Raw genomic sequence first — 20,512 nt, 5'->3', positions numbered from 1 at the left:
TATTCTGTAGCATTGAATTTGGACTGTAACGAAGCAAGTCAGGTAAGAGCATCTTCGCTCGTTGGTGCTTTCTAGCTGAAATTCAGCGCTGAATGGATGAAACTTTTGGCAACAGAGGACGCGGCGAAAACTTGAAATATGAATAAATTTGGAAAAATATAACGTAATTGGGCTAAATTTGTACATATTAGGTGAGTTCGAATTTTTTTCGTTAAATTCTTACATATATATGAATTCAGCATACAAACGATATATAAAAAACCGGCGTCTACATGCCAAAATAGCGATAGAACGCCGTGTAGTCGCCGGTGTCGTCATCAGAGTCGTCGTCTTCGTCCTTCGGCGACGTCGCGTGCTGCTGCTGTGCTGGCTTGGGTCCCCATGCGTCGAGGCGGAAGCCAAGGCCCTGCTCCCCCGTGACCGTGGTTGTCATCGACGGTGACGCGGCGGGTGTCGCGCTGCCTCCTCGAGCAGCCGCTTCTGCTGCTCTGCCTCATCTGATGTGACCTTGGGGTGTGGCCCAATCTCACGAATTCAACCCGAATTGGAGGGGGAGAAAGAGGAACCAAACAAGAATAAGATGAACACGAAGAGCACAACGCACACCAACCCGATACAAACGAATTTCACTCCCGTGGCTCGATAAACCACGCCGATAGAATCAATCAGAAGAGACCGCGAGGTAGAATTCTGATATGAGAGATCAGTGAGGGAGATGAACAAAGCTGTGTGATGACTTGATGAGGACATCCAATCTATTGATACAACCGCTATACCTACAGCTCCACAAATACAAGGACCAATTACTCGAGTCCATGTGATAAGGGCTAAGCCCAAGGGTGTTCCCGATCTTCACGGATTTGGATGAGATTCGTGGGGGAGGTGGATAAACACGAAGAACACGGGTGGATGGCGGGGTGGATCGAAGATACAAACGCAACGCACACACACAACCGGTTGTTCTTCGTTGGCTCGATACACCAACCCAATGGAATTGCAAGAAAAAGACCCACAAGGAGTAGAATCCCTCACAAAAGATTGGCAATAGCAATTGATGAGTTCCAAAGAGGAAAAGAGTGCAAATAGATAAAATTGCAAAAGCAAAAGATCCAAAACACTAGAATTCCTAGAATGGAAGAGATCAACTGATGCAGCCCGACCTTCGGTCTTCACCGCATCATGTGCTTCATCGCCAAGACGGCACGCTAAGGTGAATCTTCTCCTTTACGCGTGCCTCAAATCGCCTATTTGGGACGATATACTACTTCATACTTCGACGTATCTTGATGATAGGAACTCGACGACAAGTACGGAGAGAAGAGAGGATGCCATGGAGACCCGAGGACGCAAGGCCGATGTCACGGAAGCATGGAAGAGAAGGAGAAAGAGGAGCTGGACGCTCCAGGCCGGAACTTCCGCCCCTGATGGCCGGAACTTCCGCCCAGGACCGGAACTTCCGCCTCGGAGGACCGGAACTTCCGCCCAACGGAACTTCCGCCCAAGTTCCGAAAGTCCGTCAAAACCATACTGGATGTTACTGCGAGGAAATGGCGGAATTCCGGAACAAGGCCGGAGCTTGGCCGGAACTTCCGGCCTCCAGGACCGGAACTTCCACCCAGATGCTTCGAAGATGCTGTCTAAAAGGAATCCAGCCGGAACTTCCGCCCAGGACGACCGGAACTTCCGGCAGACCGGAACTTCCGCCCATCAGGACCGGAACTTCCGCCCATACGCGTTTCAGCACCAAAACTGGCAGATTCAGCTTGTAACTTATCCCTTCGCCCCACCTACTATAAATAGCCTAGTTGGCTCAGATCTGAGATTAGACTTGATGTGAAATTAAACCTGAGCTTAGCTCACCCTTGTGGGAACCCTACCTAGATCTTTGATCTTGTACCCACCCGGGCTCCTTATCGACTTGTCAAGATCTCTTTGGTGACTTCTACCGTTTGTTTGATCTTTTGCTTGCACTTCTACCTATTTGGTCTTTTGCTTGCACTTCTATCAACCTTCCGGTCTTTTCACCCTTCTAGATCTTGCGAGCTTCTATTTGTCGATCTCTTTGCGGGACTTCTACCGGAAGGTCTTTTCTCGCAACCTCTATCGAGTTGGTGTATCGGGCCAACGAGGGAAAACCGGTTTGTGTGCGTGTGTGTGTTGTATCCCCACGATTTCCCCTCGCGTTCTTCGTGTTCATCCACCTACCCCCACGAGTTCCACCCAAATCCGTGAAGATCGGGCACATCCTTGGGCTTAGCCCTTATCATATGGTATCAGCAGCTCTTTGGTTGCCACGGATTTGACCCCCACATCCCCCAATTCCACCAATTTCGCCCAAAAAAATTTCCAAAAAATTTCCCAAAAAATAGCCCCAAATTGGCCTTGGATCGATCTCTCGATTTGTTGAGTTATTTGTGGTTTTGCTCCAATAGAAACTTGCCTTTGGTGTTGATCTGCAATTCCCCCACCTTCCCACAGCTTTTAGTGCCAAATTTTCCTCGAATTCGAAGGATTTCGGCCCGGATTTCCGCCCAAATCGACGAACAGCCCGCAGATCTGATTGCGACCGGAAGTTCCGCCTCGGAGGACCGGAAGTTTCGCCCGGGGACCGGAAGTTCCGCCCCTCAGGACCGGAAGTTCCGCCTGGCCGAAATTTTGACAGCAACCTTCGTTTTTCGTTTTGGTACTAACCCCCTTGTGTTTGGACTTCGGTTTGAGTGCCATTTCAGCTACCACAAAGCTTCCGCAACATCGACAACGACGACGGCACCCCGAAGATCCAAGCGGTTCATTTGACACCTCCACCATAGCAAGTTCAAGATCGTCGGCCACCATCATCAAGTGGTATAACTTGCTCCTAACTTGTAGCCCTAGCCTCTTTTGCGTACCTTTCCTATCGAGAGTGGCTTTCTAGTGTTGCGAAGCATTGCGCAAGCGTCCCGACCGTGAGGGTGTGCGTGTGTTGAGAAAAGCTTCGAAGCAAGCTCGTGTGAAAAGATAAGCAAAAGAAGTGTGACATACTTACATAGATAGTAGTATCCTTACATAGTGAGAAAAAGAAAAAGGAAAAAAAAGTGTGTGAGTGACACCTATACACAAAAGAGTCCAAAGCTTTTAAGCAAAAGAGAGAAAAGAGAAGAGAGACGTCTTGCGCAAATCTTGTTGCTTCTCGATTTTGCAACCAAGCCACGGTCTCTCTTGCGTTGGCGTGACACCGAGCTAGTAGTCTTCGTTAGGACCATTTTGTTCTTGCTCATTTTCCAAGTCGCGCTAACCCCATTTTGTCCCACGCGTGTGTTCCTCCTTGTGTATGCCTTTTGTGATCACCGCCTTTTGACTTGTGACTTTTGGATCTTACCCACTTTTGACAATAGACTTTTCGTTTGGTTCTTCCATTTGGCTTTCCACATCCATACCTAACACCATATAGAGTTTTTGTTTTTGTGTGTGTGCATACATATCGGTTGCCCTCCGCTTTGAAACACCTTTTCGATTTTGGTTTGCAAGTTTTGACCCTTTTGGTAGTTTTCCTTCCACCATATATACACCAATCCTATAGACTAACATGGATAGTGAGGATGAACCTACGGAGGACGACATGGAGTCCGATGAGGGTGATAGCTCCGCATGCACCGCGGATATGGAGGACCATGGGGAGCCCGACACCGACTATGGCTCCACATGCATTGGCGACGTGACCGACATCGAGCATCTCTACACCGACCATGACTCGCCAAGCATGGACAACATGGTGGACCACCACTCCGAGCTCGACTACAACATGGACGACATGGTGGAGCACTACCTCGACCACTACTACGACCATGCCGACATGGTGGAGCACTACCTCGACCACGACTACGACCACACCGACATGGTGGAGCACTACCTCGACTACGACAACAACACCATGATGAAGCACCCCACCGAGCACTACCTCGACTTCGACTACGACACCATGATGGAGCATAGCACCGAGCACTACCTCGAGCACGACATCGACACCATGGTGGAACATAGCTTCGACTCCACTTTGAACAAGACCGGTGCCTACAAGTTCCCCATCTTGGCAAATGGAACTACATATGAAGATAGAGGACCTCCAAGACGGCGCAACCATGAGAGTGCTTATGCACATGATCATCTACACCGAGCTCGTCCTAGGGAACATCAAGAGAGCCACCACCATGATCGCCATCGACACTCTCCTCCGAGCTCAAGAAGGCGCCACAAGCAAAGTGCCAAGCCTCATGAACCATCATCTAGGCATGCCGAGGATCGTCATCAACACAAGTCACCTCATGATCATCGTCGACCATCACCACCTCATAACCACCATCGACATGCATCACCACATGACCGTCGCCGACACAAGTCACCTCATAATCATCGTCGACCATCACCACCTCATGACCACCATCGACATACATCACCACATGACCGTCACCGACACAAGTCACCTCATGTTCACCATCGACCAACACCTACCAAGGATCTTCGACGACACCCCCCAAGACATGGTGATGATGCAAGAAGACGAGATCCTCGACATGAAGCGGCCAAGGCTACAAAGAACAACAACACCAACCATATGGTGTCCACAAAGCCTAGCGCCCCCACCAAAATGGCATCTCCAAGACCGCCTACACATGAGAAGATCTCCAATGATGCAAAACAAGGCGCTACACCAACAAGCAAGATGGCGCCAAGTGCAAAGAAAGAGGAACCACATATCATGGTGCTTCCCCCTCCTACCGCCACCACCATAATGGCGCCTACAAGAAGCTCAAGCCCCAAGATGATGACCATGGAGTCTACACTTCAAGATGAAGGACGATCTACCCATCCTTATGCCAACATGACAATGCGTTGTCCACCAAGATCAAGTAGCTCCCAATGTTTTCGTTGCAACCAAGAAGGTCGTCATTGGGAATGCCCCAATCTTCATTGTGATGTGTGCACATCCAACAAGCACATGACATGGGAGTGTAACACACCACAAGCCCACAAGCTCTACTTCGCCCAATTGGATGCCGAAATTGCCATCAAGACACTTCAAGATACCATTGTCTTCAAAGAATGGTGCAAGGAAATGGCCAAGAGGACGACTATGAAGTCCACACTTCAAGATGAAGCACAAGAAGGCCAAGTCAAGGGTGACGTTGATTCGAGCCTAGCTCTCAACAACACCATAGCGCCATCAAACGGTGTCAACATGGGAGGCGATGGAGTTGAGAATGGTGAGCATGGGATGATCCCTTCACCAATGGAGGCGCATGGAGATGAGAAAATCGAGCCTACTCCAATATGCTTGAATAAGGAGATGGTACCAATCCCATGTGAGAATGAGAGCCACTTAGCCCACTTGAGTGAGAGTGATAGTGAGTTGAGTGACTCCCACCCCATATGTGAGTTTGAGTGCTTCCATTTGGAGAGCAAGAGTGATACACCACATGAGTTGAGTGAGGATGCTTTGATTTCTAACAACTTAACCTCTACTCCTCTTGTGTTGTCTTCCTCTTTGCTAGGTTGCTCGGACATCGACGACATCATGGCCATGGAGATGAGGGACTCCACTATATGTGAGATGAGCGACTCCACTATATGTGAGATGAGCAACTCCACTATATGTGAGATGAGTGAATCCACTATACATGAGCTTAAGTGCCTCCACCTTGAGGATATGAGTGATACACCGAGTGAGATGAGAGTGGTAGTTGATAGGTCATGTGAGGCCATTTCGAATTCTAACAACTTACCCTCTACCTCTAGTGTGTTTCCTTGTGTCTCATTAGGTACCATGGATGACGAGTTCCCGATCATGGAGAAGATGTACATGGTGCATGAAGATAATGCTATCACACCATGCTTGATTGAAGATGAACATGGAGGCCACATGGAGCCTACCTCTTCCACAACACCCACTTCAAATGAGTCGGACTACAAAGGTACCTATATGGGTGTTGATGATGCCATGATCCCACTAGTGGACATGATGATTTGTGAGTTCATGCATGATGATGATGATACAATTGCTATGTCATATGCTTCGTTCATTCCTCCATGTGATGCTTTGCTTGATAACATTGTTGATCATGTGGAATTACTTGCTTGTGACAATATGATCATGCCATGCGATGAATGTTTCAATATATCTTCCATTGCATGCATCTTGCCGAACAATTTTTCTTTCCCATGTGTTGCTTGCAATGACGAGAATGATAATGCTAATACTTGTGTTGTGAAAACCTTGCCGAACAATTGCTCTTTCCATAGGTTTGTCAACAACAATGATAACATGTTGAACATGATGCTTGATGAGTGCTTGCATGAGTTGGATGATCCTATTTCCATGTCATATGCTTCTTTCACTTTCCCTTGTGATACTTGTGATACCACCATTGTTGATCATGTGGAAGTAGTTGCTTATGATAATATCACCATGCCATGCTATGAGAGTTTCGATTTCTATCCCATTGCTTGCAATATGTCGAACAATTGCCCTTTCCCATGTATTGCTTGCAATGAAGATGACGATGCTAATTCTCGTGTTGTGACAACCTTGATGAACAATTGCCCCTTCCCTAGGTTTGTCGACAACCATGATACAATGTTGAACATGTTTTGCTCTAAATGTTTGCAATACTCTCACATTAATGCAACCAAAATGTTGAACACTTGCTCTTTCCAATGCTTGGTTTGCAATACTGTTAATATGCTTGTAAATGAGATTGCCCCCATAGCTCTCTCAAATTTTGGAGACTTTGCATATATCCATGTTGAGCATGTTCCCATGTTTACTCCGCATATTCACCATATCTATTATGATGCTTTGCTTAACGCTAATGGTGATGTGCAAAAGAAATGGACCATCATGATGGATGATGTGTTCATATACCATGCACACACGCTCTTTGCTTTGCCTATTGTGTGTGTAGGTACAAGAATGCCATTGTCAACCTCGATTGAGCACGAGTTGACAAAGAGAGCTCTAGAGAGCATAATACAAGTGAGTTCAAGATCGAACCCGGCTCTAATACCTTTCCCATGCTTTGCATTGAACATGTCGAACAATTTCTCTTTCTCTTGGTTCCTTTGCAAGCATGATGATATGATTCTTACCGTGGGTGTTGCCTCAAACAAGTTGACCAATTCATCTTTTATTTGGTTTGTTGGCACGCACGGTTGTGCAAATTTCTACTTGGTGAACGTTTTGGAAGATATGTTGTGTGTTGCACCAAATATGAGGACCAATTTCTCTTTCCAATGGTTTGTGTGCACACATGTTGATGATATTTTGGAAACTCTTCCGTATGTGTTTTTGCCAAATTCTCCACTTATTGCTTCAAGGATGTTGAACAATTTCTCTTTCCGATGCCTTGAGTCCAATAATGCACATGAGTTTATACATGAGATGGACATCATAGTCGTCTCACAATTTGGAGTTTTTGTGTTTCCACATTGGGAAGATGTTCATAAGGAGTTCTTGCACATTGACCTTGCACATGCATTATTCTTGATCAATTTGTGTTGTGCTAACGGTGTTGTGAACATGAAAGGACATGTCATCGATGATGTGCTCCAATATCACACACAAACATACTTTGCTTGGTCTTTGTTGTGTGAAGGTACACGTGACATGTGGATGAGCGTCAACGAATGGGTTCAACCCCATACATCTACTACACAAGATCTCTCAATGAGAGCACACCGACATTATGCTAAGGTGACCTCCTTCTACTTACGCTATCTTGCTAAACCCGTGGAACATTGGCTATGCTTTGAGTATTGATAGGGCTCTTGACAAGTGAAGCGACATTCAAGCGTTGGTGTCTTCTACCTCCTCTACACATTCATGAAGATTTATCGTCGAGGACGACTCTTTTTCAAGTGGGGGGAGATGATGCAGCCCGACCTTCGGTCTTCACCGCATCATGTGCTTCATCGCCAAGACGGCACGCTAAGGTGAATCTTCTCCTTTACGCGTGCCTCAAATCACCTATTTGGGACGATATACTACTTCATACTCCGACGTATCTTGATGATAGGAACTCGACGACAAGTACGGAGAGAAGAGAGGATGCCATGGAGACCCGAGGACGCAAGGCCGATGTCACGGAAGCATGGAAGAGAAGGAGAAAGAGGAGCTGGACGCTCCAGGCCGGAACTTCCGCCCCTGATGGCCGGAACTTCCGCCCAGGACCGGAACTTCCGCCTCGGAGGACCGGAACTTCCGCCCAACGGAACTTCCGCCCAAGTTCCGAAAGTCCGTCAAAACCATACTGGATGTTACTGCGAGGAAATGGCGGAATTCCGGAACAAGGCCGGAGCTTGGCCGGAACTTTCGGCCCGACCAGAACTTCTGGCCTCCAGGACCGGAACTTCCGCCCAGATGCTTCGAAGATGCTGTCTAAAAGGAATCCAGCCGGAACTTCCGCCCAGGACGACCGGAACTTCCGCCAGACGGGAACTTCCGCCCATCAGGACCGGAACTTCCGCCCATACGCGTTTCAGCACCAAAACTGGCAGATTCAGCTTGTAACTTATCCCTTCGCCCCACCTACTATAAATAGCCTAGTTGGCTCAGATCTGAGATTAGACTTGATATGAAATTAAACCTGAGCTTAGCTCACCCTTGTGGGAACCCTACCTAGATCTTTGATCTTGTACCCACCCGGGCTCCTTATCGACTTGTCAAGATCTCTTTGGTGACTTCTACCGTTTGTTTGATCTTTTGCTTGCACTTCTACCTATTTGGTCTTTTGCTTGCACTTCTATCAACCTTCCGGTCTTTTCACCCTTCTAGATCTTGCGAGCTTCGATTTGTCGATCTCTTTGCGGGACTTCTACCGGAAGGTCTTTTCTCGCAACCTCTATCGAGTTGGTGTATCGGGCCAACGAGGGAAAACCGGTTTGTGTGCGTGTGTGTGTTGTATCCCCACGATTCCCCCTCGCGTTCTTCGTGTTCATCGCGTTCATCCACCTACCCCCACGAGTTCCACCCAAATCCGTGAAGATCGGGCACATCCTTGGGCTTAGCCCTTATCATCAACTACCTAGAAGAGTAGATAACTTCGTAGATTGGTAGATCTAGAAGGGTTTCCCGCGGGAAGGAGCATAGCTCATGTTTTCTCTTACATCAAGTCTAAATCTCAGATCTGAGCCCACAAGGCTATTTATAGTTGGTGGGGCGAAGGGGTAAGTTACATGCTGAATCGGCCTGTTTTAGTGCTGAAACGCGTGCAGGCGGAAGTTCCGGCCTCAGGGGGCGGAAGTTCCGGTCGGGCGGAAAATCCGGTCCTGAGGGCCGGAAGTTCCGGTCAACTTCCGGCCTAGTTCCGGAATCGGCCAATTTCCTTGCAGTATGTTCCCGGGGCGTTTCGGCGCAATTTCGGAACTAGGGCGGAACTTGGGCGGAAGTTCCGGTCTCTCGGGGCGGAAGTTCCGGCTGGATCCCTTTTCCTGGACGCTGGAAGGCATCTTGGAGGCATCTGACCGGAAGTTCCGGTCCTGGGGGCTCACGTCTTGGTCGATGTACCTGATGGAACATAGGGTAATTGCATGAAGTAGCAAGCCATCCAAAGGGGTATCTAATGCATACGTATAAAGGAGCGAATTCACCTCAGGGCTTGGGCTCGAGCTCGTGTCATTGGACCACGAGGAGGGCTTATCGGTCTTGAGGAGGCGGTGTCCGAAGGCCACCCCGTATCATCTCCCCCCCTTGGGAAAGAGTCGTCCTCGACTCTATGTTCTCCTCATCGCCATGATAGGGTGAAAGGTCAGACACATTGAATGTGTTGCTCACCAAGTACTTGGATGTTGGTATGTCGATGACGTAGGCGTTGCCGTTGATGCGCTTGAGGATCTTGAAGGGACCATCTCCTCGGGGCTTGAGCTTGGAGTTTCCTTCTTGAGGGAAGCGGTCTTTGCGGAGGTGTAACCACACTAGGTCTCCTTCATTGAAGATCCGTGCCTTCTTCTTCATGTTGAGTCTAGTGGCTTGACGAAGAACTTGTTGCTCGATTGTTTCCCTTGTATCTTCATGTAGCTTCTTAATGTATTGGGCTCGCTTGTCGATGTTCATGTTTACTTGCTCATGTAGCGGAAGAGGAAGGAGGTCGATTGCCGTAGGAGCTTCAAACCCATAGACGACCATGAATGGACTTCTCAACGTTGTAGAGTGCTTGGCGCGGTTGTAGGCGAACTCCGCATGCGGGATGCAATCTTCCCATGCTTTCAAATTCTTCTTGACAAGGACTCGTAGTAGTGTGGAGAGGCTTCGGTTCACCACTTCGGTTTGGCCATCGGTTTGTGGATGTGAGGATGACGAGAACAAAAGCTTGACGTTGAACTTGGCCATTAGTGTCTTCCAAAGGTAGCTCATGAATTTGACATCTCGGTTCGAAACAATGCTTCTTGGTACACCGTGGAGTCTCACAATTTCCCTAAAAAACAAGGAGGCAATATGTGAAGCATCATCCGTTCGGGAGCATGGTATAAAATGAGCCATTTTGGAGAATCTATCAACCACTACAAAAATTGAATCATGACCATATTTGGTTCTAGGCAATCCTAAGACAAAGTCCATGCTTATATCGGACCAAGGAGCATAAGGAATAGGCAACGGTGTATAAAGGCCATATGAGTTAGAAGTGGACTTAGCTTGTAAGCATGTTGTGCACCGTCGGCAAAGGCGTTCCACATCGCGGTACATTCTTGGCCAATAGTAATGAGTTGAGAGCATTGCATACGTCTTCTCTCTTCCAAAGTGTCCCATGAGACCACCACCATGCGATTCTTCTAAGAGCAAAAGGCGAAGCGAAGACATGGGAATACAAAGTTTGTTGCCCTTGAACAAGAATCCTTGGTGCAAATAGAAATCATCGATGCCCCTTTCATTAGAACACTTTGCAAAAATTGGGCCAAAGAAGGTATCGAAGGCATATAGGTCCTTGACTTCATCAAGACCCAACACATGAAAATCCAAACGAGTGAGTAAAAGGGTGAGTTTGCGGGAAAGAGCATCCGCAACAACATTGTCCTTGCCCTTCTTGTATTTGATGATATACGGAAAGGACTAAATGAACTCAACCCATTTTGCATGTCTTTTGTTCAAATTGTGTTGACTTTTCAAATACTTCAAAGACTCATGGTCGGAGTGAATGACAAACTCTTTTGGCCAAAGATAGTGTTGCCAAACTTCAAGAACACGAACCAAAGCATAAAGTTCCTTGTCATATATAGGATAGTTGAGGCGTGCGCCATCCAACTTCTCGCTATAGTATGCCACGGGTTTTCCATTTTGCATAAGAACACCACCAATTCCAAGTCCACTCGCATCACATTCTATCTCAAAACTTTTGGAAAAATCGGGAAGAACGAGGAGTGGTGCTTCGGTGAGTTTCTTTTTCAATTCATCAAAAGCGTTTTGTTGTGCCTTGCCCCAAACAAACGGAACATTCTTTTTTTGTAAGCTCATTTAAAGGGTAAGCAATAGTGCTAAAATCTTTCACAAAGCGTCTATAGAAACCGGCAAGTCCATGAAAACTTCGAACTTGACCAACATTGGTAGGAGTGGGCCAATTGTGGATGGCCTCAACCTTGGAAGAATCAACTTCAATACCATTGGCGGAAACCACAAATCCAAGAAAAACCAACTTGCTTTGTGCAAATGTGCACTTGGGAAGATTTGCAAAGAGCTTTTCGCGGCGCAATATGCATAAGACTTCTCTCACATGTTGCACATGGTCCTCGAGATTTTTGCTATAAATGAGAATATCATCAAAGTAAACAACCACACTCTTGCCAATGAGAGGTCGCAAGATGTGATTCATGAGACGCATGAAAGTAGATGGAGCATTTGAAAGACCAAATGGCATGACAAGCCATTCATAGAGACCAAGTTTGGTCTTGAATGTCGTCTTCCATGCATCACCAATTGCCGTGCGGATTTGGTGGTAGCCACTACGCAAATCAATCTTAGAGAAAATCGTGGCACCACACAATTCATCAAGCATGTCATCTAAACGCGGAATGGGATGGCAGTATCGAACGGTAATGGCATTGATGGGGCGACAATCCATACAGATTCGTCGCGACTCATCTGGTTTAGGAACGAGAATCACGGGAACCGCACAAGGGCTTAAGCTTTCACGTACATACCCTTTTTGGAGGAGATCTTGAATTTGGCGTTGAATCTCCTTTGTGTCTTCGGGGTTGGTGCGGTAGGCGGTGCGGTTTGGTAGAGGAGCGCCGGGTATGAGGTCGATGCGGTGCTCGATTCCTCGAAGCGGTGGTAGTCCATGAGGAAGCTCGTCGGGGAAGACATCTTGGAAATCCTTCAAAAGAGACTACAAAGACGAAGGAAGTGTTGATAAGTTGTTAGTCTCCGAAGGTGGCCCCTTGCAAATGAGCACATAGTGCAATTTGGTGGATGGGTTGTGGTGCACTTCTCTCATCTCACTCTTGGTAGCTATGAGGACAATTTTTTATCTCACTCACATATGGCTTGTGGCGCTCACTCTCTTTTTGGTGGGTCACTCTCTCACCACTCATCTCACTAGTGATGGTAGCTTCCTTAGCCCTCGCTAAAGCCTTTGCATTGTCCGCAATTACTTGGCTAGGAGTCATTGGGCGTAGGATGAATGTCTTGTCGCCGACCTTGAAGCTATAGGCATTTGTGTAGCCATCATGGTTTGCTCTTTTGTCATATTGCCAAGGGCGACCAAGTAGCATGTGGCACACTGATGCGGGGTGGCCTTCGGACACCTCCACACCAAGACCAACAAGTCCCCCAAGTGGACCGATGACGCGAGCTCGGGTTAAAGCTCTACACGATGAGGTGAACTCGCTCCTCACCACCCTTGATCTCGGTACCCCTTTGGACGGAATGCTACCTCATGCCGATGTGTTATGTGTCATTAGGTACAAGCCGCATCAAGACCCCGGAGAGGAGGATACGCCATGGTCAAGGGAAGGAGAGGAGCAGCGGGACATGGAGATGATCACGAAGCCGAACCCGACGTCGCTCGAAGCACTCAAAGGAAGAGAAGAGTGCTAGCCGGTCCAGGACCCGGTCAGACCGGCCCCACAACCGGGCCATCCGGTCCTAGGCCCGGTCAACCGGGCGCCCAACCGGATTGCCCTGCATCGTACCGGAAGGCAACCGGAAACTTCGCAAGATCCCTGTTGGCGCCCGGTCGACCGGACCCAGGACCGGACCACCCGGTCATAGGCCCGGTCTGACCGGATTCCAAACCGGATTTGACGGGAATGACTCACCAAACTGCCTAAGTTATCTATTCGCGTACCTTTTCGCCTTGCTGGCCATGTATGCCTATATAAGTAGCCTGGACCCCTCCTTTACCCCTCAGACTTGCATTAGGCTGAAACACAACTTTGAGCTTAGTCTCCCTAGGGTTATCATCCCTCTGTAATCAAGGCATCCTGGTTGTTGATTTGGATATTGTTGAATGAGATTCTAGTACAAGCTACTCTCTCTCCCTCATCAATCTCTTCTTCTCCAACCCCAATCTCTCACCGGGAATTCTGCCGCGTGCCTCTTCCGGGTGATTCTATTGGCGTGGTCCATCGAGCCACGGGGGTAAGTATCGGGTGTATCGGGTTGGTGTGCGTGCGTGAGTACCGGCGTTCTTCGTGTTCTTCGTGTTCCTCGCGTTCTCCCACCTCTTCCCTTGGTTTTCGGGGTCAAATCGCGAGATCGGGCCAATCCCGGGATCTTAGATCTCATCATATGGTATCAGCAGCTCTTGGTTACCGCGATTTTGACCCTCCACCCACCCGATTTCGTTTCTAGAAAATTTTCCACAAAATCCCCAAAAATAGCCCCAAAGTGCCTCTTGACCGATCTGTGATTTGGTTGCGTTTTGAGTGGTTTTGGTCCGTGGATTCGGTGTTGTTGTGCTTGATCTACTATTTCCCCAACTTTTAGCCTCCAATTCCATCGTTTCCCGTCGATTTGCTCTTTTGGTTTTGGTTTGGGGAAGAACAGGAGAGAGAAACGCGAAACCCGGTTGAGAAACCCGGTCAACCGGCCCCCAGACCGGACGAGCCGGCCCAGCACCCGGTCAACCGGGCGGCAACCGGATCAGCCGGTCCAGAACCCGGTCTAACCGGATCCAGACCGGGCGCAGCTCCGCGCCCTCCTCCGAGTTCGATTTCGGCTACCACCACCACCACCACCACCATCATCGCAGGTATAACTTGCAGTTTTCCCTTGTAACCCTCTTCCTTTTGCGATCTATCCCATCGAGCATTGCTTGTTTAGTGTTGCAAGACATTGCACGTGGCCCCGATTGTGAGGTGTGTGTGTCGTGTGGAGTAAAGCATACAAGCAAACACTCGTGTGGCAAGATAGCAAAAGCGAGGCTAACGCTAACATAGTGTGTGAAAAAGCCCCAAAAACACAAAAAGAGTGCAAGTCGCACCATACATCCATACATACAAAAGTGTGAAAGTGCCACCATAGATACAAAAGAGTGCAAGTGCCACCATGTACAAAAGAGTCATAAGCTTTTAAGCAAACGAGAGAAGAGAAGAGAGGCCGCGTGTGAATCTTGTTGTCTCTTCATTTGCAACCAAAGCTTTGGCTCTCCTTGTGTTAGTGTGACACCGAGCACCTTTACATACACTTTTCCGCTCACTTTTGGTTGCACTAACCCCGCTTATCCCGTGTGTGTGTTCCACAACTTTTCCGTGTTTATAGTGATCTTCACATTGACATTTGGATTTTTGGACCTCACCCACTTTTAACAACATACTCGATCTTGGATTTGTCTTTTGGCTTTCCACTACACTCACCTAACACCATATTTGCTAGCTTTTGCGTGTGTTCCCGATGATGTAGCCCCGGTCACCGACGTCGCTACACCATGGCCAAAGAGTCCCCCAAGTGGACCTTCAACCCTAACCCACGCTACACGCGACAAGGTGAACTCCTTCCTCTCGATACTCGACCTCGTCAATACCTTGGATGGAATGCTACCTCATGGCGGTATGTTATATGTCATTAGGTACGAGAGTCATCGAGGACCGGAGAGGAGGAACATCCATGGTGCAAGGAAGCAAGGGGAGGGAAGAGGAGCCATTCATCATGGTGCAAGGAAGAAGGAAGAAGAAGAAGAAGGAAGGAAGAAGGAAGGAAGAGGAAGAAGAGGCGAGAGGAGGAAGGCCGGCCGGTCCCAGGGCCAGTCAACCGGGCCACAGGCCGGCCCACCCGGCCCCCGGGCCGGTCTGACTGGGCCCCTGACCGGCCTGGCCGGTTTCGACCGGAATCTCCGCTTGTGCCATCCGGACGCAGTCCCGGGGCTTCGGAAGCCTCGCCCGGTCACCGGCCGGCCCAGAATCCGGTTTGGACCAGATGGCCCGGTCCCAGACCCGGTCGGACCGGCCCCTGGACCGGATTTCACGGGTTTGACCCACCAACTTGTACCCGTTCGACCCGAGCTGCCTTGTATGCCTATATAAGCACTCCGGTCGCCCCCTTACCTCTTTAGACAAGATTTAGGCTTAGACATGAAGTTGAGCTTTGTCTCCCTAGGGTTCCATCCCCTTTGTATCAAGGCTACCCATGTTGGATGTATGGATTTGTGAGTGTGAGATTCTAGTGCTACCCACTCTCTCTCCCACTCCTAGATTCATCTCCCTCACCAATCTCTCCGCTCGGAATTCTACCGCGTGTCTCTTCCGGGTTGATTCTATTGGCGTGGTCCATCGAGCCACGAGGTAAGTATCGATTGTATCGGGTTGGTGTGCGTGCGTGAGTTCATCGTGTTCTTCGTGTTCATCGTGTTCTTCGCGCTCTCCCTCTCTCCCTCCTTTGGATTTCGGGTCAACCGCAAGATCGGGCCACACACGGGGTCTTAGACCTCATCATATGGTATCAGCAGCTCTTGGTTACTGCGGATTTGACCTCCCACCCACCCGATTTCGTTCCTAGAAAATTTTCCAAAAAATCCCCAAAAATAGCCCCAAATTGCCTCTTGACCGATCTGTGATTTGGTTGCGTTTTGAGTGGTTTTGGTCCATGGATTTGGTGTTGGAGTGCTTGATCTACTATCTCCCCAAATTTTAGCCCCCAATTCCATCGTTTCCCCTCCGTTTTGGTCAATTTGGTCGATTTTCGTGAAGAACAGGAGAGAGAAACTGCGTCCCGGTTGAGAAATCCGGTCAACCGGGCTGCAGACCGGCCGGGCCAGCCCAGAACCCGGTCGACCGGCCGTGTGACCGGCCAGGCCGGCCCCAGGTCCGGCCCAACCGGCCCCTGGACCGGGCGCCACCCCTCCACCGCCACCGCCGACCACCGCCACTCCTCTCCTCCGCCGGCAAGCACCGCCATCATCCCCAACCACCGGCAAACACCACCGCGGCCCCAACAAACACCGCCGCATCCGCAAGAGCATCGACACCACCACCACCGGCTTTCCACCGCCACCACCGCCAAGCTACTTTGACCGTTTACTTCCGCTAACTTGTGTTTGCTTGTTCCGGTTTGAGTGCCTTGTTTGTGAAACTAACCCGCAGCTCCGAAGCAAGCGACGACATCCGAGGCACCCCGAACTTGCAACCGTACTCTTGACATCACCGCCTTCATCGCAAGTTGTGTGTTCCGACACCGCCTAACATCTAGGTATAACTTGCACCCCACCTTGTAACCCCTTTTCTTTTGCGATCTATCCTATCGAGCATTGCTTATCTAGTGTTGCGAGACATTGCACGTGGCCCCGATTGTGAGGTGTGTGTGTGTAGTGTGGAGTCAAGCTTCTAAGCAAAACTCGTGTGGCAAGATAGCAAGAGCGAGCTAACGCTAACATAGAGCGTGAAAAAGATAGAAAAGCACAAAAAGAGTGCAAGTGCCATCATACATACAAAAGTGTACAAAGTGCCACCATAGATACAAAAGAGTGCAAGTGCCACCAAATACAAAAGAGAAAAAGCTTTTAAGCAAAAGAGAGAGAAGAGAAGAGAGGCCGCGTGTGAATCTTGTTGTCTCTTCGTTTGCAACCAAAGCTTTGATCTCTTCTTGTGTTAGTGTGACACCGAGCACCCTTGCTTAAGGGCTTCTTACACTTTTCCGCTCATTCCTTGGTCGCACTAACCCCGTTCATCTCGTGTGTGCGTTCCACATCTTTTCCGTGTTTATAGTGATCATCACTTTGACATTTGAATTTTTGGATTTCACCCACTCTTGACAACATACTTGATTTCAGATTTCGTCTTTTGGCTTTCCACCACACTCACCTAACACCATATTTGCTAGCTTTTGCGTGTGTTTTTGTGTGAGTGCCCGATACAATTGACTTTGACCTCGGCTTGTTGGATCGCCCCGATCTTATCATACCACGGTAAGATTGCGAGGTAGTGTTCTTCCACTAACATACACCATATACATACCATCGTGCTAACATGGATAGCGAAGATGAGGATACGGAGGAGTACACGGAGCACTTCGAGGAGGATACCTCTTCAAGCACCGCGGATGTGGAGGAACATGTGGAGCTCGACACCGACTATGGCTCCGTGAGCATCACCGACATGACCGACATCGAGGAGCTCTACATCGACAATGGCTCCTCAAGCATGGACGACATGGTGGAGCACCACCTTGAGGACGACATCGATGAGCTCTACATCGACAATGGCTCGTCAAGCATCGACGACATGGTGGAGCACCACCTTGAGGACGACATCGACGAGCTCTACATCGACAATGGCTCGTCAAGCATCGACGACATGGTGGAGCAAGGCCACGCCTACGACATCGACACCATGGCGGAACCTCACCTCGACTCCACCTTGAGCAACGCCTATTTGGCCAATGGAGCTACATATGAGGATAGAGGACCTCCACGATGGCACCATCATATGGATCATCAAGAGCGTCCTCATCATGATCGTCATCGACACTCGTCTACGAGCTCCACAAGGCGCCACCATGAGAGTGCTTATGCACAAGATCGTTGACTTCAAGTACACCATATGGAGCATCAAGAGCGTCCCCATCATGAGCGTCATCGACACTCTTCTCCAAGCTCCACAAGGCGCCACAAGCAACATGCCAAGTCGCATGAGCCATCATCTAGGCATGGCAAGGACCGTCATCGACATACGTCACCACATGAGCTTCGCCGCCACAAGCCACTTCATGATCGCCATCGACCAACATCTTCCACGAGTCTTCGACGACACCACTCAAGCCATGGTGATGATGCACGAAGACGAGAGCCTCGACATGAAGGCGACAAACACCTTGATAGGGTGCCTACCACTCCAAGGATAGCAAGTGCACATCGAGCATACCTTCCTCATAAGGCGACTTCCACCTCTTGTGCCACCACCACAATGGCCTCTACCTCGTCACGTGCCTATGGACTCCGATGCTACAAGTGCAAGCAACAAGGACACCCTCCATGGGAATGTCCCAATCTCCTATGTGAGGTGTGCAAGGCCAAGGGTCACGTGGCATGGCAATGCACAACGCCAAGCGCCAAGACGCTCTACTTCGACAAGCTACAAGCACAAGTCCCCAAGATGCCTACTGCGCCAACACTTCAAGATGAAGATCGCCAAGGTGAACTCAAGGGCGAAGTTGAGCCGAGCCTAGCTCTCATCAACACCATGGCGCCACCGCTTGAGGATGACTTGGGAGGCGATGGAGTTGAGATGGTTGAGCATGGGATTTTCCCTTCAACCAAGGAGGCGCATGGAGATGAGCAAGTCGAACCTACTCCTACATGCTTGATTGATGAGTTGGTACCAATCCCATGTGAGAATGAGAGCCACTTAGCCCACTTGAGTGAGAGTGATAGTGAGTTGAGTGACTTCCACCCCATATGCGAGTTTGAGTGCTTCCGTTTGGAGGACATGAGTGATACACAAAGTGAGTTGAGAGAGGTAGATGATAGGTCCATGGAGGACATCGCATTAGCTAACACATTAACCTCTCCCTCGTTTGTGTCTTCTTATGTTGCACTAGGTTCCACGGAGGACGAGTTCCCGCTCATGGAGACGATGTACATGGTGCATGAAGATGATGATATCTCACCATGCTTGCTCCAAGATGGACATGTCGACCACATGGATCCTCCTACTTCCACAACACCTACCTCAAATGAGTCGGCCTACAAAGGTAACAACATAGGTGTTGATGATGCCATGATCCCACTAGTGGACATGATGACTTATGAGTGCATGCATGATCTCGATGATCCTTTTGCTACTTCACATGCTACTTTCACTTTCCCATGTGATGCTTTGCTTGATAACATTGTTGATCATGTGAAATTGATTGCTTGTGATACCATGACCATGCCATGCTATGAGAGCTTCACATTTTCCCCGCTTGCTTGCAATGATAATGATTATGATCATGCTTGTGTTGTGGCATCTTTGATGAACACTTGCTCTTTACATAGGGTTGTCGACAACAATGATAACATGTTCCACATGCTTTGCCCCAAATGTTTACACCATTCCATGATCCTTGCATCCAAGATTGTGAACAATTGCTCTTTCTTATGCTTGGTATGCAAGAATGCTTATTTCATTGTCCATGAGATGGCCCCCATAGCCTTCTCCATTTTTGATGATCATGAGTTCCCACATGCCACGCATGCACCTTCATGCCATTTGCACTATCGCCATGCATTTCATACTATCTTGCTTGACACTAATGGTGATGTGCACAAGTCTTGGAACATCATGATGGATGATGTGTTCCTCTACCATGCACATACGCTCTTTGTTTTGCTCATTCCATGTGTAGGTACCCGACCATCAACTTCCACCGCTACGGAGCATGAGCTCACGAAACGCGCAATTGAGAGCTACCCCAACAAGGACGAGATACATGACCCGACCCATGAGATTCACGCCAAAGGGTATGTTCCCAAACGCTTTCGCCCTCATGTGTTTCCGGCTTGCCTTGTCGAGTTTCCGGTTTGGTCCAACTCCTCGTCACCTCTTTTGCCTCTTACGCAACGTATCTTGACACATCTTGTTGGCACAATGATTGTTGTATATCTTGATGTTATCATCATACACTCCAAGAATCTCAAGGACCATGTCATACATGTGAGAGACACCTTATACATCTTGTGCCACATGTCACTCATAAAGTTGCTCTTCTTTGGATTTCTTATTTCACCTTTGGCAGTTGACATGGATTCTTCGACACTTGCGGATACCCATACTTGGCTCACGCCAACCATACTTTCCCAAGCTAGAAGTTTCCATCTCTTTGCCCAAAATTTTGCCACCGATACTTGCCTTTTGATTGTTCCATTTGTGTGGGACAATGCTACACGTCACATTTTTGACACCTTACAACTCTTACATGCACAAATTTTTGCCCTTCCAAATTTTGGTTACATCGACACACTTTTGTTTCCCATTTTTGCCAAATGCCTCTTGGAGAAACGACTTGATGCTTCGTATTTGATTGAGAGCCTCTTGTTCGCCGATCACAAAATTGGCATCCACAAGCGTTCCATTT

The sequence above is a fragment of the Lolium perenne genome, chromosome 1, assembly GCF_019359855.2.
Source record: "Lolium perenne isolate Kyuss_39 chromosome 1, Kyuss_2.0, whole genome shotgun sequence".
Taxonomy (NCBI): Eukaryota; Viridiplantae; Streptophyta; class Magnoliopsida; order Poales; family Poaceae; genus Lolium; species Lolium perenne.
This window is presented reverse-complemented; position numbering follows the sequence as displayed.